General features: G+C 44.7%; 1 protein-coding gene across 4 annotated transcripts in view; it reads left to right on the top strand.

Moving 5' to 3' along the window:
* The first annotated feature begins 1,282 nt into the window (after nucleotides 1–1,282).
* The window catches only part of LOC118781882 (E3 SUMO-protein ligase PIAS1-like), a 43,957-nt gene continuing 18,528 nt past the window's right edge, over nucleotides 1,283–26,711 (top strand). For 2 of the 4 annotated variants that reach the window (XM_036535016.1, XM_036535013.1), the window contains exons 1-2: nucleotides 1,283–1,303; nucleotides 20,431–20,578. The gene's annotated coding sequence lies outside the window, so the exon portion shown is untranslated. Of the gene's footprint in view, nucleotides 1,304–20,358; nucleotides 20,579–26,711 lie in introns of those variants that run through there. The other 2 variants (XM_036535015.1, XM_036535014.1) reach the window with 2 other exon arrangements.

Below are 26,711 nucleotides of genomic sequence, written 5' to 3'. Positions count from 1 at the left end.
CATTTGCAATGGTATTGCTGTAATTTATTTGTCTATATTTTGTGCGATTAGATATGTAAGGGTTGTAAGGACTGAGACACTCATATTTGTGAATTAGCAAGCACCAGTGCCTTTTTGAGAGGTGATGCCAAGAGTAAGTAAGCAAAAGTGCTATTTAGGATGCAGACTTATTTGAGAAAAGAAGACAGTACTGTTCCAAAGGCCTTTCTTTCAGAGGTGGTGATAAACCCTCTGGAAACCAGATTTCTCCAGTAGGACATGATATCAGTTCATGTTGCAGTTAAATATTTGTGCTTTTTTCTTGGATGACAAACAGAAGGTTTGTGAAAGTAAAGACTGGGGGACTACCTGAAATCAATTCTTAGCCATTTTGAAACAATTTCATATGTTTATGTCACTACAATGGCAAGAACACTTCTGGGAAAACTCAATTTTCTTCAGAGTGCTACATTTGAATTTCATGTTGGAGCCTGATATATAAGGATGAAACACATTGTAGTAGGAAAAAACTGTATTAGCTTAGCAACACTATGTATTAGCATGAGCCCACCGCATAAATTGTATTAAGTGCACCATGTTGGCCTAGGGATCACTGTAGGCCAGATGTAATGGACGCAGAGAACTTGGGCCACTGCCAACTTAAAATATGGAAGGGAGTCACCGGTTTTAAAAAATATGGCATGGCTTAGCGTGAAAATAATGGAAGAAAAGCCAGAGTGGCCGGAGACAAAATAAAGAGTGGTTATGAGAGATACATAAATAATGGTGTAAAAGCTTGGTCAGACCGGAAAAGGGAAAAGAGGGAGGACCAAGGAAAGGGGGGTAAACAGGTGGACCCCATAGTGGGAAGGACTAGGAAAAAGGTATATAAGAAAAGGTGGTTGAGGGGTATCCTCAGACCTGGGTCTCAAGGGTGAATGGACTGCTTTGATCCACGTGGACCAGCCCGGTTTACTGTATGTGATCTTTGATCTATATGCAATAAACCCTTTTACATCAGACTTTGAGGTAAAACTTGTATTAATTTGGAGATTGTTATTTCTATATTTGAAATAGTATATTGAAGGCACAAGATCGGAAAGGAACCTCTGGCCTGACCGGTAAAGGCGGGGAGTGGTGAAGCCACCACAACATTCAAAGTGCACAGAAGCGTTAATAAATCACGCAAAAAAAAAAAAAAACTGGCGCTAAATTTTTCAACTTCGGGCTCATGCGTCAGCATGCCACACGTCCGTCCCACGTGCTGGGGGCTGGTCACGCTTGCGCTCAGAATAACAAGATGGCGGAGAGTGCGGAACTAAAGGTAAGGCGCAGCTCTAAATCACGTTGATATACTTGGCTATTCGTCGCTGTTATACTCGGCAAAGTCAACTTTGTTGCCTGTGAAACATCGGAGAACGAGATTTGTTTTGCATACAACTTGTGTGTTGGACTGAAGTCGAAGTTAAACTGTAGCCAGCGATTCTGTCGAGAGCATGTTATTGTTGATGTTGAGACACGTCTGTGTTGTCGCTGTCTACCTAGCTAGAAACACTGACGAACATCTCTCCCCTCTGGTAGCTACTGAGCATTGCCCGTTCGGCTGTAACCGGGCAGAAACGTAGCCTGCAGTTCCAGTGATACGGTGATCATATGCGGTGGGCATAGACTGGCTAGCTAACAATGAATCGATGTTAGACAGACCAGCGGGCGGTGTTGACATACTGTCAAGGTAAAAAAGGTAGAATGCTTTTGCAAGCCCATCAGCGTGATGGATCTTCATTGATCGAATCCGACACTCGCATAATTTGCTGCCTTTATTTCAGAGACTTCAAAGACTGGATGGAGGAAGCCGAGGAGTTAGCAAAACTTTCTGCCGATGTGCGTATTCGGGATATTTTGACGACTGACTACCGCTGGTAGCCGTGGTTTCACAGAACCGTATTCTTCAGTTGCCGATAGTGGAAAAACAGTCTTTTTGGGACTTCACTTGTTAGCTAATCGTGTCCAAACAGTTGGAAATTGTGGCTTTAGCAAGCTGCATTGTAGCTGTGCGCCTCTTAATACATAATCTTGTTAGACTATAACATGTTGTGAAGTAACTCATTGCTTTGGCTAATTATATTAACACGAGCACACGGCGTTATTTCGTGACCGGGTCCAGAATCGTTTAAGTTAGCTCATTGTCAGTTACAATTACGCTTTATTAATGTGCGCTTAAGTTGATAGGTTATGTACTTCTAGCTGTTCTGATGTCGCTGAGTTAATTAAGCGGATTGCCTGTACGAACACGGCGCCTGTTCACATAAGGTTGTTCGTTAATCATTTTATATTGGTGCATGTCTGACTGGAACTTGGGTGAGGACGGTAGAAACAATAAGAGATATCCCTGATATTTCTTATCGCTCTTCTGCGGCAGGCAGCAGAGAACTGAGATGTTTCGCGTTGCGCGCGCGCGTGTGTGTTCGTGTGCGCGCACACACTCGCGGGTGTGTTGGTAGACAAGCGAAATGTAATGCTGCTAAATTTTCTGTTTGTGTCTGAATTATTACCCCACCTCTAGTATAGATACACGTGTTATGAAAGTTGTGGTTTACAAGTGGTTTCTCTGCTAGCTGTTATTTGTGAATGTTTATTTAGTTAAAAACAAAGGAATTATGCAGTCCAGGAATTATGTTTTAAAATGTCAAAGATTAAATGCAGGATAAAGTTTGCACTGTAAGACATGGGTTAATTTAAACGGGTGCTGCTTTTATTCAGGTCATTTGCAACATCACTAGGCACGGTACCCATCTAATGAGTTGAACTGACCACTCTCTGTAATATTAAAGGCACAGGTCAGTGCTGTTTGACAAGACCTTTAAGCATGCCATTACAGATAGTGCAGTGCAACATAAAATTTGATAAAGTCATCACTTTGACAACAGGTTGACCTGTTCACGGTCCCTGATCAGTGCGGGGGAATCAGCTCTGGATTTGACGGGGAGAGAGAGACGGCCAGCTGTGTTAGCATTTAGGCAGGTAATACTGTAAACCCCGAGCTATGAACGCAGGTTGTAAGACAGGGTCTGTGAGGTTTTAAAAGGTCACTGTGTATTATGAGCCCAGAGCACCTTCTTATAAAAAAAAAATGTGTAGTAACGGCAAGCCTGGCTGATTGAACCAACACTTTATGAGGGAAGTGCAGTGGCATTTAGAAACAGTGGCAGTTGTTTTCCTGGCTGCTGTTTATGATGCGTTTACTTGAGTTTTACACAAAGGTGCTGACCACGATGGGGTCTGGATTGGTGTGGTTTTTTATCATCCTTTTTTCTTCCGTGTCTCGCCAGCAGAGTACAGAGGAGCGTTGTCTCCTCTGCTCGAACGTGTCGGGAACCTGCAGGGTACTGTTTGGCTCTCTCGCGCTCTCTTGGTCTTAAGCGCCGGGCTTTGGTTCGCCCGAAGTTTAGTGATGTCAGCGTTTTTCTGCGCTGTGGGGAGGATTTGGGGCGTGTGGGATGGGTGAGTTACGGTGACCTTTTGTCTGTCTCTGTCTGCTCTGCTCTGTGCCCCCCCCCCCCCTCCTTTTTGTGGGCGTGGCAGGAGTGTGTGGGGAGCCAAAAGACGGGCGCCACTCAAGAGTGTCCAAAACTGGGGAATAAAACTATTTTCAGGGATTTTCCACCGGTGTTTTGTAATATTTCGTATGATGTCATGCTGTACTTTAGGCCTGTCTTCTTGCTGAAAATGCGCTCACGGTCTGGTGTGGGCCGGGTGTTCTTCGTGTTCCCGTCTCTCATGTGATATCCTTAGCTGTGAGACTTGGTAGACCTGCATACGGCATTTTCCCATTTGTCTCCTGATGTCCTTGAGTGGGCCAAAATGTTATGTTTCACTCCTTTTTTTTTGTTATTCTTTCAGCCACACCTGCTGGGATCTTTGCGGTAGTTAATGGAAATGCCTTATCTTTAGTTGGGTTTGTTTTCTTTGCTGGAATTTGTGTGAAAATTAGACCATCTGAGTTGATCGTGTCATCTTGAGACATCAGTGTGAGTCACACGTGTTGCTACAGTACTAATTTGGGGGGGGGGGGGGGGGGGGGTGTCTTGATATGATGTTATTCTGATCAGTTTGCATTCATCAGGTGTATGAAATGGGAAGAGTGTCAATTTCGGAGGTATTGTGCTCTTTGTTGTAGTTTCTTCATGCGTTCTTTTTCTCTAGAGTGCTCTCTCTTAGTGGTTGCCCTCTCAGCTCTGTTGATTGTAATAGAATCAGTTGCAAATAGGCATTTGGTTAATAAATCGCATTATGCAGTTGAGGCAGTTGTGCCCTGTGAGGTTTTTTTTTTTGTTCTCCTGTGGGTGGAAAGTCTTGCAAGCGCTCCATCTTCCGCAGAGTGGGCAGAGAGTGGGCAGATCCTAGCAAGCGAGATCGGAAGTCCAGGCGCCCACCGGCTCTATTCTGGGACCACATCTCCCTACGTCAGATGGAGATGCTACAGTGAGGGCCTGTCTTGGTACCGCCTGCTTTGCGGGGTCTTGGTCAGGCTGTTGATTTTAAAAAGAGCCTGTGGTGTTGTTAAACACACACACACCAGAAAGATCTGAGGTGCATGCTCTTGTTTTGAGTTGGCTGTCACCTTAAGCCATGCATATTGCTGTTTGTTAGCTCAGCTAGCGGGCTAATCCATGGCAACACAGTCCACACGGTTGATTCCATGTTACATTAACTTGACTTTGGCGTGACCCCCCCCCTCAGAGTTTCGTGAAAGTTGGCGACGACGCGAGTCTGTTTGAGATTAATACCCGGGAGGATTTTCCATTGTGTATTTTAAATAATTTTCAAGATTCGGTTTGTTGAAATGAACAAATCCTGTTTTCTTTCCTGTCCAGGTTTCCTTTAAGGCACTTCAGATATGTGCTTCTGATACATAGTCTTTTTCATTCCTTGCGAACTGTGCTGCATTCTGCTATTTACATGTCCTGGTATAATTGTTGGTTTTGTTGATAATGCATGTTTGTAAAATTATAATTTTTTTTTTTTTAAGCGTGAGTATCTGGAAAAAAAAGGCTACATCGATTTTGTTAATTTTTTAGAGGCCAAGGTCCTGAACTTGCTTCTGCCTTTCGAGCACAGTGGTTTCATGACGGTGTCCACATTTTTCAGAGGTAAAGTGAATAATGTGAGAAGTGGGCTGTCTTTATTTTATTTAGCAGCTTCCACTCTTGGACTCTGGGTGCTGCCGGAGAGGGAGAGAGCTTGTCTCTCCCCATTTGGGTAGAAAAGCTGCCAGCATTAAGGGCTCAGCAACAGATCTGCTTGGGCTAGAAATACACATATCGTTTGCTCTGGAGTGATGTACTTGGAGGACTGAATCTGAATATTTAATGTGTTTCTAGAATGTTGATGGCTGTAGCTGCAACCATATGATCGTCAGCTGATCGGTGTGTTTTTATGAGAAGACTTGCTGCCCTCCTTCGCTAGATCAGTACTCTGTGCTTGATGACTCACTGGTTGATTTTTTTGAAGTGTGAACACGTAAATGTACTTCTGATACTTCTGAAGGGTTGGCGTCTAGAGCTAATGAATTTGAAACAGGGCTTTTCAGATGGAAAGTGTTGCCGGGAGTTGAATGGATTTGTTGTGTGCGTTTTTTGTGCTGTTGTGAAGGCTACGTGTGGTGGTGTTTGTCCTTCAGTTGCTCTTCAATTTGTCTAATTTACACTCTTGTCTCCTCGGTGCTGATGTGCTGAACCTAAATTGCAATGCTGGGCTTCAGTATAGACTTCAGTCAATGTCTTCAAAAAAAAAAAAAGCACAGCTTCTGCAAGCAGGTCCTGCAAATTCTGACACGTTTTCCTGAGTAACAAACAAGCCAAGTGATCTCTGTCCTGTTTTTCCTCCCCTTGACCAAACAGTTAAGAGGAAATACTCTCCATCTCTCCCCTTGTCATGTTCGGCCCCATTTTTATCCTAATTTTTCTGCAGTCCAGGCAGACCGGCTGTACGGCCGTACTGATTTGGAGTGACATTAACTGTCGCTCAGATTGAGATGTTTAGGTGGTGCGGCAGAGGTGGGGGCTGGGTTAATCTTTAAATAACTAATTCACACAGAAGGAAGTGTAGACGTGGGCTAACTATATGGAGCTTAGCTGCCCAACTTCCTCAAAGTTCTCCCTCTTTTTTTTGCTTTGTTGTAGTTCTGCAGTCCTGCCACTCAGATGTTTTTTTCCTCAGTTTTCCGCATGAACAGTGGAAGCTTTTAGAAATCATTGGGAGAAATCACTGCAATGCTCTAAAGGTCAGGCAGGGAACGTGGAGGGCCATTAGCTTTTAGAATAAGAGTATGCACGTCCTTTTCTAGGTAATCGCTGTAAAACTGTGATGCTGAAGTTAACCACATGCCCTCAGGAGCTCTCCAGCTGTATTCTACCCTTGAGGAGTGGAAACACTACGCTGATTGGTATTAAAAAAAAAAAGTGCACTTCATAGATGGTGCATTACCTTCCATTTGGCTGTTGAAGGTGAACTGATTGAATGTGTCCTGGTACAACTCCATGGTCCGTGTTGTCTCAGTGCCCCTCAGACAGGCTGATGTTCTCACCAGGCTCCTGTGACGAAATGACAAAGCCAAAATGCTGGAAGTGCCAGATAGCGCTGTCCTTTAGATAGTGCGTATCTGAGTGGCCAACCTGAAGTACAGTACCATTAAGACGTGAGGGGAGCCTTCACATTTTCCTGTCACTTTCTGTCCTGCTATCCTTTGATGTGTCACTTTTGAGAGCACCAAGGAGAGATAAAGCTGTTAAGTTTCACCTTGGTTAAAAGCTTTGCTCTCAGAGGAATAAACAAGGGAATGTTGTGTTTCGGACTGTGGTTTTTTTTTTTTTTTTTGACTAGGTGTTATCATGATAATTGTGTGCCATGCCAGTGAACGTGTATTCCATGCATGAAACAAGAAAGGCCATTAGTTCCTGTGTACAAGATTCAGACAACATTTTTCATCGTGCAAAAAAAACACCTAAAAACTCATTGATGATGGATGTTTTTCTAGCCATAAGTAAATGTAGTCGTGAGCTTACATTCACTGTAAAATTAAATTCATCAGCTTAAGCTATTTACCCATGTGAACGAAACAAACAGCATAATTTGAAATTGAAACTGGAATAGCGGCTGTTGCTTAGCTAAGTTACTGCTGCTACATGACCACATCGTTAGTTTACTGACCACATCGTTACGACTACCAGATCATGCAGATTTGCAATGTACAACATCAGGAAAATCAGGCCCTACCTATCTGAGTATGCTGCACAACTCCCTGTCCAGGCACTGGTCATCTCAAGACTGGACTACTGTAATGCTCTTTTGGCCGGCCTACCTGCATGCACTATCAAACCTCTGCAGCTAATACAGAACGCAGCGGCACGTCTGGTTTTCAACCAACCAAAAAGGGCTCATGTTACACCCCTCTTAGTCTCACTCCACTGGCTCCCTGTAGCTGCCCGCATCATGTTCAAGGCCTTGATGCTTGCGCACAGGGTGACAGACAAAACTGCACTCAAGTACCTGAACTCACTGCTGCCACCCTATATTCCCTCCTGACTGCTACGCTCTGCCACTGAACGGCACCTGGTGGTCCCGTCGCATCGTGGCATTAAATGACTATCCAGGACTTTCTCTGCCACTGTCCTCCAGTGGTGGAATGAACTTCCACACCTCATCCATTCTGCCCTCATCCCTCTCTGTCTTCAAGAAACATCTGAAGTCAAAGATCTTCCGCTCTCATCTGAGCACCTGAAACACTTCCCCCCCGTCTCCTATTTAACTATATTATAAAAAAAATAATGGTTTGGCTGTAATAGTTTAACGTAATGGTTTTGTTGTAATGGTTTAAACGCAATGGTCTGGTGGTAATGGTTTGGTTGTAATGGCTCAATGCACTCGCTAGCTTTACCTGCTGGTTGGTACCTCGCCTGGCCAACCTTTGGAACTTTGTCATGCAGTGCTTCTAATATTGTTGACTCCGTATGGTGTTTCGCTTGTGTTGTATTGTTCCTCACTTGTAAGTCACTTTGGATAAAAGTGTCTGCCAAATGAATAAATGTAAATGTACATGAGTCAGGTGGGCAAGCTGAATACAGCACAGAGCCCCTACACCAGTGCACTGCTGATAGCATTTATAAATGCTGTTGATAAAAGCATTGATACATTCATACAACACCAGCTAGTGGCTCAGAAGAATCATTGCTGAGCTTCAGTGTTTGTACCATCCAAAGGCCTTTCTGAGTCCAAATAATTTCAGCTGACGTTGACCAGAACTGAACATAAGTCACGATTCAACTTAACCCCACCCAGGGTTAAATGTATACAGTGTATCTATGTGCACACATGCATTCATACAGAGTGTCCGTGTTGAACTGCAGTTGTAACATGTAGTTATGCCACACAGAATCGCGTCTTTGCTTCATGATAAACCTAAAGCAGTCAGCTCACTGAAAGCAGATCGGTTCTGTTAAGAAGTGAAGCAGACAAAATGCAAAATTGAGGAAATGTTGCCAAGATCATACTTTGTGCATGTATCATACTCTGCTCCATGTGTCTGGGCAAAGTCAAAAACCGTACCTTCGTACCCTGTTAGCGCTCATATTAGCAAAATCACTATCTGTGGTCTTTTTTTGCAACATAATTTTTTTTTAAAAAATTGTAACTAATAAAGAATGTGGATTGCTAGAACCATGGCGGTCTCGCAAACTGCGCCTTCTCCTTTTGATGGATCCAAAACGTAACATTGCCATCTGCTGTGAGGAGTGCGGACTGTTTCCTGCCCAGACGTTGTTTGCTACAACATTTGCTTGTGAAATCCACCCCCTCCGGGCAAGTTTAGCAAAAAGGTTTGCTGAGGTTTCGCAGAACAAATGTGGGAGTGCCATTCAAGTCTTCGGGTCTGTATCAGCGTCTGTCCAGGCATGGTTACCCATCATCCAGTGCATGCCTCTTCTCATTCTTTGCTACAGGCTGGCTGTCTCTGGCTGTGTGGGGGAAGGGTTGCTATAGTATGGTTATACCGAAAACCAGCATGCCATAAAATGTAGAGCATTTGTTAAGATACCTCATACTAAAAAAAAATGTTTTTACAGTAAGAGAAGAGATCAGTGTAAAGAGTAAAAAGTGAATCAAACACTTCCCTCTAGTCTGGTCTTTCCTGTCCAAAAAAAAAAGAGAATAATTAGTGTCTTTAATTAATACAGCAGTGCTGTGAAATTAGGCAAAATTTGGGCTATTGAACTAAATGAATGCAGTCTCTGTAGGTGTTCCGCTGGAGGGAAGGTGTAGAAGCTTTCATTTCAAAGCGAGCTAATTTTCCCATTAGCTTTTAATGTTAACCACACGCTGATGCTTAACTTCACAGTCCCACAACTCTCCCAGCCCCACCTCAGGAGCTCTGCCCACTTACCGTTAAACGTGACAATGTGCCAATCAGAATTAAATTTGCAAGAGTTATATAGCAGGTATAGCAGAATACCTGCTGTTTGTATCCCCTTTGTCTTATCCCCTTATCTGTCATTCTTGCTCGAAACGGTTGTGCAAAGAACAACTTAAAAGGACATATGTCATTTTACGTAGCAGTAATTGTAGTTTTTTTTTTTTATTTGGAGTGAGGGAACGGCATATATACATGAGCAGTGAGGTAGCATGCAGATAATTTACAGTTTGGAATACTGTGACATCACATTAAAAAATAAACATTCACCCCCAAATCCCAGGCTCACAGTAAGGATGGCCTAATGCACGAGGCCTTCTTATACACTCCAGCTTTTACCGCACATTCTCACTGCACTCCTGTCTCCTGATCTTGTCTCGATTTCTTCCTTTTTGAAGTTTTAAACAGGAGAGCCTGCTATGTGTGGGGATATGCAATTACGTTTTCTCAGAAAAAGAAAAGTGTGGGGGGGTGGGGGTTAGGGGGGTGGAGGTGTCTGCCGCTCGTCAGATTGCTTCCAGCCGGGCGGCAGATACCTATTTGTAGGTTTTTGTACAGCCTGTTTTAACGTGTTAACCCTCAGCATGCCAACTCTGATTAGAAGCTGAGGCAGTCATAACAAATCTAAGGCTCTATGTGAGGTTGGCGTAGACCACTTCGTGAGTGACGCATACACCTGGTAGTGGTAGTACATCGTAGCATTGGGTTAATGGGCTTGCAGGTTGTAGGTAAGGGGCAGTATGTCCTCATGAGCTCAGGTGTGACTGTTCATAGGTTCCCCGTTTGGAAGGAGCTTTTTAACACTAAGTGCATCTCTTAGTGCTCTGAGAAGGGCAAGAAAACCATTGCTGGAAATGAAATATTCTAGTGCACTTAAAGTTATGCTGCCACCAGTTAGGGGTTTTTTTTTTCCCTCTTATTGGAAAAACTAAGCTGAAGATCCCCTCCTTACTCCTCGAGGGGAAAAATAACAACCCAATGTTGGTTTCGTTTGTTATTGTTGGCTCAGAAATGGCCTGATTGGCACGTTCGCTGTTCCTTGTTTGTGACGTGAGACCTGCCGCTGGTCAGAGGGCAGGGTTGTAAACCTGAACCGGCTCCACACAAACCTTGTAAACACACAAGGAGTCGGGGCTGACCGCGTGATTGCAGCTAGAAAGTAGAATGCTTAAGCGCTTACAGACTTTGCCGTCAAGAAGAGGCACATATCAGTAACGTAAAGCAGAGTAATATATGTCATTTCATTCTGCTCTTGATGTGTCAATTGTGTTAAATAATTCCCAACCTGAATATAAATAAAACTAGTTTCTCCGGTGCACCCTTCTGGAGAATAATCAGAATCAGACTTAAATGATCAAGCATGCTTTTACGCATACAAGAAATCTGACTCTGGTTCCAGTGTCTCTCATAGTGTGTTCATACAATGATTTTCAAGGTGTCAACAACAAATACCATCCACTAGTGGTACAACAATCAACATGGCATGGAGGAGATATATAAGAATACATATGAACAGATACTGTACACAAGGGTTTGTGGCTGTTAGAACTCTTGGTATTTGGGGCGGAGGTCCTTCACAGACAGAACAAAATCCACGTGATCAGTCAGTTTCCTTCAAGATTGTTTGCTCCAAATATATATCCTCCACAGGTGTGTTTTTGGTAACAATCTGTGGTAGCGATCTATGCCAAAGACCTGTCTTTCAAGCATTAAAACAAGATAATTTAGGAATGGCTGCCTGAACATGTTTTAAGGCCTCATTTTCAGGTCATAAAAAATTAATTTGTAGCAGGGAGCCTGAAATCAAGGCCCCATTCACGTCTAATTTATTGGAGAGGACAATGCAACCATGTGATGTCAGTTATAAGAATGAAAGATTAATGGGATGGCTCTCCGCCTTGGAGATGGTTTAGTGCACTTCATTTGAATTCCCTCTGAATTGAATGTGAAAGAATGTTTCAGATATGTATTCATTTCGCAGTTTAGGAACACTTTAAACAGTTGGTAATCCGAACTATATGCAGTGCTTTGTTTCCACGTAAGTCCAGATAAATTTCACTGTAATGTTATACACCATCATCATCAAGCTTTTCACAGCTGTTTCGAGTTAATAAAATGCGGTAAGGAGCCATGCGTCTTTGAGTGTGTACAAAAAAAAATTCACTCCCCTTTATTCGAATAGCAGGCCAAACTGCAGATTCTTTTGTGGAAGAGAAGTAAGCATCTTAAATTGCCTGTGTGTCTGCGTTAACTTTGCAAAGGAACTTCATTAGTTGCGAATAACACACATTTAGTAATTGTTTATTGTTGTAATATTTGTAATAATTGCTTTGTTGTTTTGATTCCATTCCTGTTCGTTGTGTTGTCAAAACTCTGTTTCAGAATTCTGATCACAGAATTCCAGATCGCAGCTTCTGTGGGTTGGCTGTAGCCATGGATAATCCACGCGCTGTAGCCCCCAGCCCCTCTGTTCGATCTGGCATCCACTCTCCTGGACAGGGTCCATTCATGCTGCTGCTCTTGGCCCAGAAAAGACCCTCACAAGGAGAATGTGAGCGAGCAGATATGAAATGCCACATCCCTGCGTTAAATGACTGGTGATCAGTAGTATTCATCGTAAAGATCTGCAGTGAACAAAATTGAAAAGAATAATTTCCTATGTTTCAAGCATGTTTGTGAAAAGCACAGGATGTACAAATGCAATGTTCCTTGTGCATCTTTTTTTCTCTCCCATCTCATGAATTTTAATATTTTGCCACTACTGTAAAAACTTAATTAGTGTAAGTGTACTTAGTAATGTAATCATGTAAGTGGGAGGTTGTGGAAGTATAGTTAATTATTTCCGTGCATGTCTTTGGAGTGGAATAATGAAAGTTGTCTCTTTTGCAGAGAATACCAGGCCTATTCTCTGTTCTTTTTTTTTTTTAACCACCGATCAGACGAACATGAGTCATTTCTGACATTCTGTACTGTGAGCAGTACTGTTAAAAAATTCACCAGAAATGAAATGAAGATAAGAATCCTTGACAAAGCCTTTCAGATAAAAATATATATATATATATATATATATATATATATATATATATATATATATATATATATATATATATATAGTTTGTGGCTTTTAGCTCATCACAGCCCGTCAGATTTAATACGAGAGGTACCGTGCACCTTAGTTTGACCTGTGCTGCTTAAGTTCCTCTTGTTTACTCACAGTAAAGGTCAAGCTCAAGGTAGTTCTTTTGGGTATTAACGAACAGGTTGTGGCGGCGCGGGAACCGTCCGCGATACGATACGAGCGCTGAGCCGGCTGAAGGTCACCCGTTTACTCTGTCACAGAAGCATTAAGGAAACATTATAGGAGCGGATCCGCAGATCCTGATGTTGACGGTTGCGCTTGTTGTTCCTGGTGAGGGCACCTCGACACAGAGCAGCTGCTTCTGAAAGCTCATCTCGGCCTGTTTGTGAAAGAGGAGCCGTGCTCTGTGGAAGAAGAAAAAAAAAATGGGGGAATTCCTAGCTGTGCAGTGTGTGCACAAGCACACATGCTTTTTCATCTGCAGGGGCAGGGGCAGGTGCAGTGACTGCTGGACTGCTGGGTTCACTCTTCTGAGCTGCTCATTTCAGGGTGTTTTGACTTCCGCTGCACTCAGCACTGGACAGGCCCCATGTTAAAGTTGTGCAGAGTTTAGAGTTATATTGCTGTAGACCACTAGTGTAATGTGTTTCTGTGTCTAGCCGTGTCTAGCCATCTCAGCCTGTTTAGTTCAGCCTGGGAGATGGTAATGAGGGGGACAAACTGTATTCTCAAGCAGCGGCTTTGTCCTCTTTGGTGCCCGGGGAGGTATGCAAAGAAATGTCATTGTCGCTGTTTTTCCTTTTCCCCTCTCTCTCTCTCTCTCTCTCTGTTGTGCTAACAGGATGCCATCTCGCCGTACATGTAGTCATTGGAAATGTTCCGTGGCTTATCAGAATTGAAAACCCACCATTGTCTGCATTTTGACCTCGTCCTGTAGAGAATGTGCTGTATTTCGCTATCAGCATATTGCCCGGTTATGCCGGCACAGCCTCCATACAGAGTTGTTATCGGGAAGACACTGGCGCTCGGGGCAAAGAATCTCAAATTTGTCTTGGATTAATTTGAAAACTTTTAGCCTTTCAGTCCGTGTTTGCAGTAGGATTCAAACTCTTTCGGGAAGTTTGGAGCAAGGAGTTTGCTTCTGTGGAGTTAGCTTCCTCCCCCCATCCCCTTCAACAGTAGCTTCCTCTCTGAGCTCTGTGACATGAGCTTTAATCCCAGTACTGTTATTAATACTAATCCATCTGACAGAGGTAAAGCCAGGCAAGCCAAAGGTAAAAATATCAGCACCTAAATGCCCGCCCCTATCACCGAGACTCAGAGGAACTGCTTCGGGTGACATTGAGGGGGGAAAAAAATGTTGGTCAGCATGACCAGGTGACTGATTTTGGTCTTAGCAGCGATCATGCTGACAACCTAAAGTTGCAGACTCTACAGCATGGCCTAGAGCAAGAGATACCATTAGTTCACTGCCCAAATGACCCTGGTCCCTGACAGAAAGGGTCTAGGCAAACTCTGGTCTTGACTCAGACATATAGACACACTTCTTCACCAGCATGGTGGCGAAGCAGAGAAAGTATGCACATCCGGTCACATCAGTCTGGGCATGTTGTATATTGCCCTGGCCTTGGAGTGCAGGGCTGGACCACAGTAAGTTGAGGAGAGTCTCCTGGGGACTGGTGGCGGGGGGGGGTTTGCAGCTCAGATGCTTGTCATGTAGACCCCCACTCCTAGCATGAGCCATGCCGTGAGTCCCCCCTGGTCTGCCTGCTGCTTCGGGCCAGATTCTCATTTGGTGCTTATAAATGTGGGGGTTTTCACTGACATTCTGAAGAGGAACTTGATCTGGGTGTTCCCTCGCAGATATGCAGCGGGTGGGGGGGGGGGGGGTTCATGTTTTGGCTCTGCTGTGGCAGGGGTGCTGTGGAGGGCCATAGAGAAGATCAGGTGTTGCTATTGTCCTCATGGCCTCCTCAACCTGAGAGGAAGTGGGCAGCCATCCAGCGCTTTCCTTGCCCTCTGATAGCTCCTGTTCAGGCAGCCTGGGGTCTAAAGCGGGGCAGCGATAATCTAACAGGTAGTTTTTCATCTGTTCTCACCCCCCCCCCCCCCCACCAAAAACACACACACACACACACACACACACACAAATACCTCTAAGTTTATTACACCCCTACACACAAGAATGATTGCCATTCCTGAACTGAGTTCATCTCAGAAAGAAACACAAACATGGCCAGCACTGAGCTTAGTTCATTCAGCATGCAAATGACTGCCAGCTCTGACTAGACTTTACCTAACACATACAAAAAAATCAAAAACAGCGGAACACTGTTAGCCCAACACACAAACTCTCTGTCCTCAAGAAACATCTGAAGACACAGCTCTTCCACTCTCACCTGAGCACCTGAAACATTTCCCCCTAGATGAACTTCTCATATCTAAAACTGTCTCCTACTAAACTTTAAAAAAAGTAATCTAATGGTTCAATGCACTCATTAGCTTTACCTGCTAGTTTGTACCTTGCCTGGCCAACCATTGAAACCTGGTCATGCAGTGCTTCTAATATTGTTGACTCTATATGTATGTATTGTTGACTTCTAATATTGTTGACTATGACTATATGTTTTTTTGCTTGTGTTGTATTTTACCTCACTTGTAAGTCGCTTTGGATAAAAGCATCTGCCAAATGAATAAATGTAAAGGTAACAAATAACAGCTAGGTCCAGCTCTGAGCTGAGTTTAACTAACACACACACAAAAAAAAAAAACAAGAGCCAGGTCTGAGCTGTGTGCCCAACACACAAAAACAACAGCCTGCACCGCGGTGTTCGTTCTACGTCTGAGATTTCAATAAACAATAAACATTAAGAGTCGGCTGTTGACACAAGTATGAGGGAAATAACCTGCAGGGAGGATATCAGCTGAGGTTGTGCCAAGCCGAGACCAGAGAACATAAGCATGAGGCAGCATGCCACACCCAGTGACATACCTTAGAATTACTGCTCGCTGTCAACAAATAGATCGGCAAAACACGATGTCTCTCACTTGAGCTGCAGAAGGAAGTGGGCTCTCTAAACTAAGGAACATCGCCTTGTTTTCGTGCCTTGGTCTGTCTCAGTAGGGCCGAGCCCGTGGTAAGGGTTGTAGCCGTTTCTCCTCCGCGTCTATTGCAGGTTGTCTTGTGGAGTGTAATTAACTAAGGACTTTGACATCACACCCCAGTGAACATAGTGAAATGAGGTATTTGACTGTTGAGTCAGTGTGTAAGGGGGGCGGGGGCATCGTTGGCACGGAGAATAAAGCAGTGCTCTATCCAGCTGGGAGCGAGGGCTGTGTGCAATAAGAAGGTAGAGGACTCAGGACTTCTCAGGGCAGCTTTGACATGATGTTATTTCAACTGATCCCCTTTCACACACTCCTGTGAAACTAGCTCTACACTGTAAATCAAGTCACTTTTTTTCTTTGCAAGTGAACCGGCCTGAGTGAAATTTCAGGGCTAACCCTGCAACCCGGGCCGTTTTGCTGAAAATGTGCTATATGATTGTATGCGTGTAAACCACGGTGGTCATTGCTTTTAGTGCACTGATAGGTGGCCCAGCTGTGTTTGCATCACGTTATTAGTAAATAATCTATAAATAAATATCAGGTTGAGATTTAACAAAGTTTGATAGTTTTGTTTCTGGAGAGCATTTCAGGGGACAAAGCAAAACAAGGACCTCTGACTTATTTTTCCTGTGTAAGTACGGTTACACAGGTATGGTTTGACCTTAAACTATTAAATGCCATGTTCTTCACCGTATCACTATTGTAACATAGGTTTACTACTATATAGTTAAGAAAACAGTCCGTCATATGTCAAATGTTAGCTGGCTACATTAGCTCTGTCCTAGAAAGCCTTCTTTCTCATTATTTACGATCATATCTAATAATATGGTTTGTGAGACCTGTCTGAACATAGGTTACATAAACCAAGTTTCATCCAGTTTTGAAAGGGTAGGATAGGGTTGAAGAAAGCAGTGCTATGTTATGTAAAGGCACCTTTTGTGATGTCTGTTTCAGGTTATATTTGTATCTATTTGTTTTATATTTTCTCTAGTATCTCAGTTTGAACCCGGTAACGAGGATCCAAACCGTGGCACACAGAGACGCCCCTTCGGTGTCCTAGTTTGATGGAATGTGTAGCTTTGGCTAATTTTTGCAGCATGATTAACCATGGATCTGCTGCCTTAATGACCTACCTGGTTCCATACATCAGTTAATTCTGAGTCTTTACAGGAGGTGCAGTGGAGCAGTTGATGCAGTTGGTCATTTAGGGGAGTTAGTGCTTGTTTCTCAGAGTAAAACCTAATATCACTTCTATCACTGACATTCAGAAATAATGTAACAGCCTTTGTTATTATATTTTTACATCATCACAACAGCAAAGAAATTCATGGGTGTGGTTTAGTGGTTAGTTCACAAAAAGGATGTCAAAATATGTGATGGATTGATCTCTGTGATGTTTGGAGGCTTTAAAGGATATATTTAGCATATTTGCATAAATGCTCGTACTGTTAGCTTTTGTGGGGAATTATTACATTGCATTGTAGCAATGCTTTGAATTCCTTCCACCCCTCTCCTCTTGGCTCAAATGTGTTTCTGGATCAAAGATTCTCTACAGTTACAAGATTTTTTTTTTAAATACTTTACATTTTACTGTATTAAACCTATAGTCAGTACCCCCGCACCTTCCCAGTGAGTATAGGCTGTAGCTCTACAGCCAAACCAGCAAATGATGTATAGTGAGCAGCCTTTGTGCGATAAGAAATCTTTGTCTGGATGGTGTCCAGGTCTTTGTGCCTGTTTGTGTGCATATGGTTTGGCTTGCGTGAGAGTACATTTTGTGTGTCTCTGTGTATGTGTGTGTGTGCGTGCATGCACGCGTGTATGGGTTGGCTTGCGTGAGAGTGTACTTGTGTGTGCACCGTGCATGTATGTGTGTGTACCGTGCATGTATGTGTGTATGTCGACTGTGTGTAAGTGTGTATGGGTTGAGATGTATGAGAGTGTATTCTGTATGTGTGTGTGTATGTGTGCGTGTGTGTGTGCGCGCGTGTGTGTGTATGTATGTGTGCGTGCGTGTGTGTGTGCGTGCATGTGTGTGTGCGTGCGTGTGTGTGTGTGCGTTCGTGTGTGTTTGCGTGCGCATGTGTGTGTGTGTGCATGCGTGTGTGTGAGTGTGTGTGTGTGAGTGTGTGTGTGGGTGTGTGTGTGTGTGTGTGTGTGCGTGTGTTTGGCAGCATGTATGAGAGAGAGAGCAGGGTTTTGGCAGGCCGTGTTCTCCCGCAGAAATGAAATTGGAGCTGATCGCTAGCCGCTGCAGTCACGTCGCACGGGGATTTTTCTGACAGATTAAGCAGCTTGCGCGGAGCAGGGCCCGTCTTACCAGCCCGCCACATCCTTCAGAGCAGCGTTTTGCAGGCTGTTTCAGCTCGTTAAGGGTCTCGTATGCGTCGGAACGGAGGGTGAAAACGGAGCGGCACATGCTAAAAGCGCCTGTGTCTGCGTGCGAGAGGCTGCATGCTATATGGCATCATTCAGATGCCAGACACTACAGTGTCACGAGACCCCCCCACCCCCCTTCCCTGTCCACCCCCACCCCCACCCTCAGCAGCAGGGGCCCGCACGAGATGCATCTCTCTGTCTCTGCCTCGCCTGTTCCACTTCACTGTGTTCCTTTTATCTCCTCTCCACCCCCATCTCCAGTGCCTGTAGCTTGTCCACTTGTTGCATGGAATAGAGGTTGGCTTCCCCCCCTGCCCTGTAAACTGACACGCAGTCTCTGCTGCAGCAAACTGTTGGCTTTGTCAGGTGTAGTACATGGCGGCCTGGAATGTGTTGTTTGTGTTGATCACATAGAGGCGTACACTCTGTGATGTAATGTATTATTGTACGTTTCCATGACACGAAGGTGTGCTCTGTGTGCTCCAATGTACTGTTTGAGAATGTTGTGACACAGAGCATGGTGGTATTAGGCTGTCTCCCTGCACTGGAACATCCTTAGTTTCACTTCCACTGTGGATGGAATACACCTGGTCTAAAACACGAGTTTTTATTTGATTTGGTGTGACACAAAACTCTGAAACAAGGATCTGTGCTCTTAAGCTATGGTGTAGATGTTTTTTCTATCATACACATATGACATGCATAGCGCAGTAAAACTGATTTTGAATCAAGCTCATGGTTATACACCAGTTGCACTAAGTATGTTTTTTTTAGTTTGATGTCATGTTCAGTAATCAGGGTGATGAATACAGGCAATATTATAAGCATGTATGCATGTATGTATGTATGCTCCTTAACACAGGCTAGAAATGAAAAATTTCACTAAAAAAATAAGTATGATAAATGTGACATTAAGTCAAGCAGGGGACATCTACAGTGGTCAGTGTTGTGAGAGGGATGTTTAGAGAGGTCAGTGCTGTTAAAGGGGTGTGTGGAGTGGTCTGTTCCGTGAGAGGAATGTGTGGGGTGGTGAGTTCTGTGAGGGAGATTTGTGGAGTGGTCAGTTCTGTTAGAGGGATGTGTGGAGTGGTCAGTATTATTAGAGGGATGTGTGAGGTGGTCAGTTCTGTGAGGGGGATGTGTGGGGTGGTGAGGTCTGTTAGAGGGTGTGTGGAGTGGTTTGTTCTGTGAGAGGGATGTGTGGGGTGGTGAGTTCTGTGAGGGGGATGTGTGGAGTGGTCAGTATTATTAGAGGGTGTATGGAGCAGTCAGTTCTGTTAGAGGATGTATAGAGTGGTCAGTGTTGTTAGAGGGATGTGTGAGGTAGTCAGTTCTGTGAGAGGGATGTGTGGGGTGGTCAGTGTTGTTAGAGGGTGTGTGGGGTGGTCAGTTCTGTGAGGGGGATGTACAGAGTGCCGTGTGGCGGGCAGCGTTAAACAGTGGGATGTGTGTTGATACAAGTCTGGGAAGCAGGGAAGTGACAGAGGCCCTGATCTCAGACGGGGAGAAATGTGAGCCGTCCCCCTGGGAGCACACATGTCTGCTGTGCTCTGTTTTCACTGGAACTGTTGTGAATTTCATTTGTTTTGGAAGCTCAGTGGCTTATCCCCCCCAAATCCCCCCCCCCCCCCCGCCTCCACCCGCCCTGCTTTCCTCCTTTCTGTGCAAGGACAACGTTTAATAGAAACCAAATGTGGGTAGCCGTTACCACGAAAACAAGCCTGTTTTTCTCTAAAATCCACAATGGTGACTTTGTAAAAAGAAGGAGACGTGGAACTCCATTGTGTATCGGGGATGGTGCTGGCTCTGTGGTAGTCTGCCGATATTCATAGCATCTGCTCTTGACCGTAAGGGTGGACCAGCTTTGTGCTTGTAGATCAGCTTTCCCTTCCTTGTCACAGATGTGAAATTTGATGCTTGACCACCAGAACCACCCCCCCCACCCCACCCAGTTCCCATCCGCAAGCACACACAGACACAAACACACTCCCACTCACTGGACACTTGGTTTCCTGTGGAAGCTGCTGGGGGTTCATCAGCAGCAGCCAGATGCCATAGACTCTTAGTCACTGGATACCATAACTGGCTGGCCTGCCCCTGTGGCCAGATGTGCCCAGTGCTGAAGTTTACATGTGCCAGGTGTTTGGATGACAGAGATCTGCATCTCGGATTAACCCCGTACCGTGCGTGTGTATGTTGCTCCTAGTGGTAACGTCACACAGCAACAGCAAGAGCAAAACCCATTTCCAACCATCTTTAAAAACGATAAACAACAAGATGTTTGAAAAAGCCATCAGTGCTGCGTTGATGTCATATCAAGGGTTTCCACCTTGAGATCTCTTGTCTCTGATTATGGTAAAATGCACTCGCTTGCTTCCTTCACCTTTGTCGTCAGGACTGAAACCTAGCTTCTTGCCTACAGGAGGAAGCATCCGGTTACTGAAGTCATCCAGGCGCCATCAGCATCCTCTATACAGCAGTTTTGATTGGCTTAAAGAGACAGCACCCGCCCATCATGGCTCCTCCCTTATAATCCTGTCTGTTCAACATTTAGGGACAGATATCTCAAGGTAGGACACTTTATGTGACATCAAAAAGAGTATCAGCGGCTTTTGAAATATCTTACTCTGCCATTTCAAACATGGTTGAAAATGGGTTTTTCTTCCGCTTGAGTGAAAGTTGCTTGAATGTTATGGGTTAATGACTGTACACATACCATGCTGTTTTCGCAGTGTGATTGTGAGGTGTATGATATCAGCGTCTGTGTGTTCATGTAGAATGCTGATGTCTGTGCTTGTGTTGATGTGAGAACATGTTTGTGGCAGGTTCCATACTGTGTGCTGTGGGTCAGGAGAGGTCTGGAGAGGGCCTGGGGAAGGATTAGAGCAGTTTGTATTATTGGTATGGACTGATAAAGCTTGCTGAGCAAATGCTGTGCTCCGCTCCGTTTTGTGCAGTACCGGCTGAGCTCTGAGGAACAGGCAAACGTATTTAAGAAACAGATAAAATTTATATAAGAAGGCTTTTTCTGCATGTCTTACGGAGGTGGAATCTCAGTATCTTTTTATAGAAATTGCCTTTATTAGGTAGACCAGATATGGCTGTGGTTCACAATTATGCTAAAACTGGTTTTTCGATTCAGTAATTTATAAAATGCAGTTTCATATGTGCGAATTCAAGGTGTTTCATTATGTTTTCACCTCCAACACACATAGAACATATGGCATTGACATTAATGGCATTAATGATTGTGGAAAGCAGGACCGGTGTGGTTGTTGGGTGTGTGCAGTTGTGGAGCGGGAGGAGTGAGGATGATGATGATGATGATGATGATGATGATGATGGTTATGTTAGAGAGGAAGGGCAGGGGAGTGTGCCAGAGGAGCTGTGTAAGCTGCCGTTACCTGCTGCTCATGTGTGCAGACCCTCTTCTTGCTGTCTAGGACACTAGGACTGGGCGATATAGCCGTCGCGATATATATCGAATAGCTATTTTTAGCGCAGTAACAGCAATCCCCAGTATGTGGCATTAGGTTTATTCTTGTTTTGTTTCCCCTTTAGTCATACCTGATGTGGGAGCACACCTCCAAAGTTCAGGGAAATGTTTCCGGGGCAGAAAAATATCACTTGTATCTATATGTTGATTAACTTGCTTATTAGCTTTGAAAAACACATAGCATATGTTTTTACTCTTTATCTTTGTAGCCATGTGTGTACATGGCTACAAAGATAAAGAGTGTACCGCATGGAAGCAGCATAGTGCTGTCGCTGTGATATCAATATTGAATAGATATTCCATTTTTTTTCTCCGGAAGCATTTCGCATGGCCTCGGGAAACTGGAGGTGTGCTCCCGCATCAGGTGTGACTGAAGGGAAAATAAACCTAACGCTGGGGATAACTGTTATTACGCTAAAAATAGCTAGATTTATAGCTATATATATATATATATATATATATATATATATATATATATATATATATATATATATATATATCGCAACGGCTATATTGCCCAGCCCTACATCGCACCTGTGGACTCGTCTGAGGCCACTGCCGGAGAGGCGGGGGGAATCTGACTCCAGCATCTCACCTGAAGTCTCACAGTGTGCTGAAAGAAGTTAAAAAAACATTTACATTTATTCATTTAGTAGACACTTTTATCCAAAGCGACTTACATAGGTTACAGTTCTTTACAATGTTATCCATTTATACAGCTGGATATTTACTAACTGTGGGTTAAGTACCTTACCCAAGGATACAGCAGCAGTGTCCCAGCGGGGATCGAACCGGCAACCCCTCGGTTACGAGTCCTGCTCCTTAACCACTATGCTACACTGCCGCCCCTACACCCCACACAGACTGGTTTCCCTGCCAGCGTGACAGCACCAACTCAGCTGAAGTGTGCTCAAAAGTGTGCGTTAAGGACGCTTACTTTTCTTAGAGTAGTGTGCAGCAAAGTATTCCACATGTTCTCCATATGAGATATTTGGAAAAGCTGGAAAGGCACATGTATATATGAGTGTTCTTTTAATGGCTGCATGATGAAATAGTGGCTTTGGAACAGGTTTGTTATCATTATAGTGATTGGACTGATCTTCAGCTGTGCTTTAAATTCTATGCCTAAGGGATGCAAGCAGTAGCTTGAAACCCATGTGATTTACTGTCAGATGTGAAGTGTTGGGTATTTAATCTTTACCAATAAAAGCTGAGTTCAGTGTCTCAAACACAATTCAAATTAAACACTTCACACACCATTGTGTGTTTGTGAAATTTACATTGTGTAGTGTGCTTTTCCACAGCATGAGACAGAAAAGGTGTGGTAGTGTTGTGAGCGTGGCCGAAAGAAAGAATATGGGAATGCACAGAAAATCAGTTTTATCGTTTGGGAAAAAGTTTCCTGACAGAAAAGAAATACCTGTTGGCCTGAGCCATGCCTCAGCTCAGTACAGAATTGATTAAAGACTCAAGATAGCAGCTCATAGGGTAACTTTAGCCTTCAGCAGCTTAAGCCTAGTGTGGGCCTTCCCCTCATTGTCTACCTATTGCATGCTCCCTGTAGAAATGGCCGAACCCCTCCAGAACTGATTCCCCCAAATAAATAGTGCCATGGTCACTGCCACAGATCAGATCAGAAGAGGTAATTTCATGTAAGTTAACCAGAACAGTCTCTCTTATGCAGAGTGACAGATACACCGTGTGCTCCAGATGCATGTTTCCGCACTGCACCGTACTTACATGATGACACGATGAGTTTCTAAGCTCCCTAAATGAGTCTTGTCACATTATCTTTATGCCTCATTCAATCTCACCTTTTCTGCACTGGCAACCCCATACATATGGATGGGGTTGTGGATCTGGGAGCTGGACCCGTAGATTGTGCAACTGAATATATTTTGAATTGAAATATGTAGGTTGCATTCCACAGCCATTAACAACATCAGCTTATCTTCTCAGTGGAACTGTAATTGCATTTTAAGCATACATGCTTTGGGTGAGAGTTGTAAATGCCCCCAAAAGCTGAGGTCAAAGGGTAATGCAGCCCCCCTCTCAGAAAGTGTGCAGTGAGAGCAGGTGTCACTGTTACTTGTTAAGAGACATAGCCTCATCTCTTCAAATGCGGCCTCCCGATGGTGTTCTTTCTTTGTTTTTTTTCTGCAGCAGTCATGTATCAGAGTGCTGCACAGTTTACAGAGATCCTTAGAAACTGCACTGTGCTGCCACTGCAGAGAGAGAGAGAGAGAGAGAGAGCAAGCGAGAGAGAATGTGGCATGTGACCAGGGAGGTTGGGGGAGGGGAGGTCAGGCTAGCGGTGTAAACTGTGGTAGTTTCGAATATTGCATCTCAGCAAAGGTGGCGCCTTTGAAGAGTTTTGCAAGTGTTCTGGCTAGCAGTGACCTCATTCCCCTCTCATCCGTACAGTGTCTAAATTAATACTGACCCCTAAGGGGAAATCTTCATTTGGAATTTCGCATGTGAAACCTGGAAAGAAAACTTTTTGTCCCTTTTTAAAATGCATGTTATGCCTTAGACTAGGTTTCTGGTTAAGCTGATATGAATGGCCAATACAAAGACTGTCTTTATACCCAAATCCAAGATGTCACAGTGAACACTGGTTTTGGTGTGGTTGATTAAAAAAGGGGCTCTTCTTTTCAGATTTTTCACCACATTTGTCAGAAGTGCATCAAATCTAGGCCAGAGCTTGCTCACTGTTTTCTGTCACTGACTGTAAAAGAGCATAGCTACCCCTTACTTATATAGAGACCTCTCAAATCCCAAACTCACACCTTTTTCAAATTGGACAGATTTGTCATACTCAGTCATAGATGGGGACAGAGAGATATCTGGTCGCCTTCATGTGATTTGCGTGTCAATCACAAACTTGGCGGTGGTTCAGCATCTTAAGTGGTGACCTGAAATGATCTGATTATAGCTTATTTATAGATTTTCCGAATTGAATGTTTGTGTAAGAAGAGTCAGCACGGGAGTGAATTTATTTTTAAAACTCCAGTGGAGAAGCTCTAGTCTGAGAAACAGTGGCCCTGGTGAGAGAAAGTGGGCCCAGCTCTCAGGAAGAGGATGGGTCTGTGCTGCTGGTATAGCCCTCAGATGTGTGAGCGGGAGAGGACTCAGCTGTATGAATTTGCAGAGAGAGTGTGGTAGAGGACTCAGCTGTGTGAGTTTGTAGAGAGTGTGGGAGAGGACTCAGCTGTGTGAGTTTGTAGAGAGAGTGTGGGAGAGAGAGGACTCAGCTGTGTGAGTTTGCAGAGAGTGTGGGAGAGGACTCAGCTGTGTGAGTTTGTAGAGAGTGTGGGAGAGGACTCAGCTGTGTGAGTTTGTAGAGAGAGTGTGGGAGAGAGAGGACTCAGCTGTGTGAATTTGCAGAGAGTGTGGGAGAGGACTCAGCTGTGTGAGATTGTAGAGAGTGTGGGAGAGAGAGGACTCAGCTGTGTGAGTTTGTAGAGAGAGTGTGGGAGAGAGAGGACTCAGCTGTGTGAGTTTGCAGAGAGTGTGGGAGAGAGAGGACTCAGCTGTGTGAGTTTGTAGAGAGTGTGGGAGAGAGAGGACTCAGCTGTGTGAGTTTGTAGAGAGTGTGGGAGAGGACTCAGCTGTGTGAGTTTGTAGAGAGAGTGTGGGAGAGAGAGGACTCAGCTGTGTGAGTTTGCAGAGAGTGTGGGAGAGAAAGGACTCAGCTGTGTGAGTTTGTAGAGAGAGTGTGGGAGAGAGAGGACTCAGCTGTGTGAGTTTGTAGAGAGTGTGGGAGAGAGAGGACTCAGCTGTGTGAGTTTGCAGAGAGTGTGGGAGAGAGAGGACTCAGCTGTGTGAGTTTGCAGAGAGTGTGGGAGAGAGGGGACTCAGCTGTGTGAGTTTGTAGAGAGTGTGGGAGAGAGAGGACTCAGCTGTGTGAGTTTGCAGAGAGTGTGGGAGAGAGAGGACTCAGCTGTGTGAGTTTGCAGAGAGTGTGGGAGAGAGAGGACTCAGCTGTGTGAGTTTGCAGAGAGTGTGGGAGAGAGAGGACTCAGCTGTGTGAGTTTGCAGAGAGAGTGTGGGAGAGAGAGGACTCAGCTGTGTGAGTTTGCAGAGAGTGTGGGAGAGGACTCAGCTGTGTGAGTTTGCAGAGAGTGTGGGAGAGAGAGGACTCAGCTGTGTGAGTTTGCAGAGAGTGTGGGAGAGAGAGGACTCAGCTGTGTGAGTTTGCAGAGAGTGTGGGAGAGGACTCAGCTGTGTGAGTTTGTAGAGAGAGTGTGGGAGAGGACTCAGCTGTGTGAGATTGTAGAGAGTGTGGGAGAGGACTCAGCTGTGTGAGATTGTAGAGAGTGTGGGAGAGAGAGGACTCAGCTGTGTGAGTTTGTAGAGAGAGTGGGAGAGAGAGGACTCAGCTGTGTGAGTTTGCAGAGAGTGTGGGAGAGAGAGGACTCAGCTGTGTGAGTTTGCAGAGAGAGTGTGGTAGAGGACTCAGCTGTGTGAGTTTGCAGAGAGTGTGGGAGAGGACTCAGCTGTGTGAGTTTGCAGAGAGTGTGGGAGAGGACTCAGCTGTGTGAGTTTGTAGAGAGTGTGGGAGAGGACTCAGCTGTGTGAGTTTGCAGAGAGTGTGGGAGAGAGAGGACTCAGCTGTGTGAGTTTGTAGAGAGTGTGGTAGAGAGAGGACTCAGCTGTGTGAGTTTGCAGAGGGAATGTGGTAGAGGACTCAGCTGTGTGAGTTTGTAGAGAGAGTGTGGGAGAGAGAGGACTCAGCTATGTGAGTTTGTAGAGAGAGTGTGGGAGAGAGAGGACTCAGCTGTGTGAGATTGTAGAGAGTGTGGGAGAGAGAGGACTCAGCTGTGTGAGTTTGCAGAGAGTGTGGGAGAGGACTCAGCTGTGTGAGTTTGCAGAGAGTGTGGGAGAGAGAGGACTCAGCTGTGTGAGTTTGTAGAGAGAGTGGGAGAGAGAGGACTCAGCTGTGTGAGTTTGCAGAGAGTGTGGGAGAGGACTCAGCTGTGTGAGTTTGCAGAGAGTGTGGTAGAGGACTCAGCTGTGTGAGTTTGTAGAGAGTGTGGGAGAGAGAGGACTCAGCTGTGTGAGTTTGCAGAGAGTGTGGGAGAGAAAGGACTCAGCTGTGTGAGTTTGCAGAGAGTGTGGGAGAGAGAGGACTCAGCTGTGTGAGTTTGTAGAGAGTGTGGGAGAGAGAGGACTCAGCTGTGTGAGTTTGTAGAGAGAGTGTGGGA

The sequence above is a fragment of the Megalops cyprinoides genome, chromosome 8 (assembly GCF_013368585.1).
Source record: "Megalops cyprinoides isolate fMegCyp1 chromosome 8, fMegCyp1.pri, whole genome shotgun sequence".
In the NCBI taxonomy this organism is placed as follows: Eukaryota; Metazoa; Chordata; class Actinopteri; order Elopiformes; family Megalopidae; genus Megalops; species Megalops cyprinoides.
The sequence above is the reverse complement of the archived record's forward strand: the minus strand, read 5'-3'. Positions and strand labels throughout refer to the sequence as shown.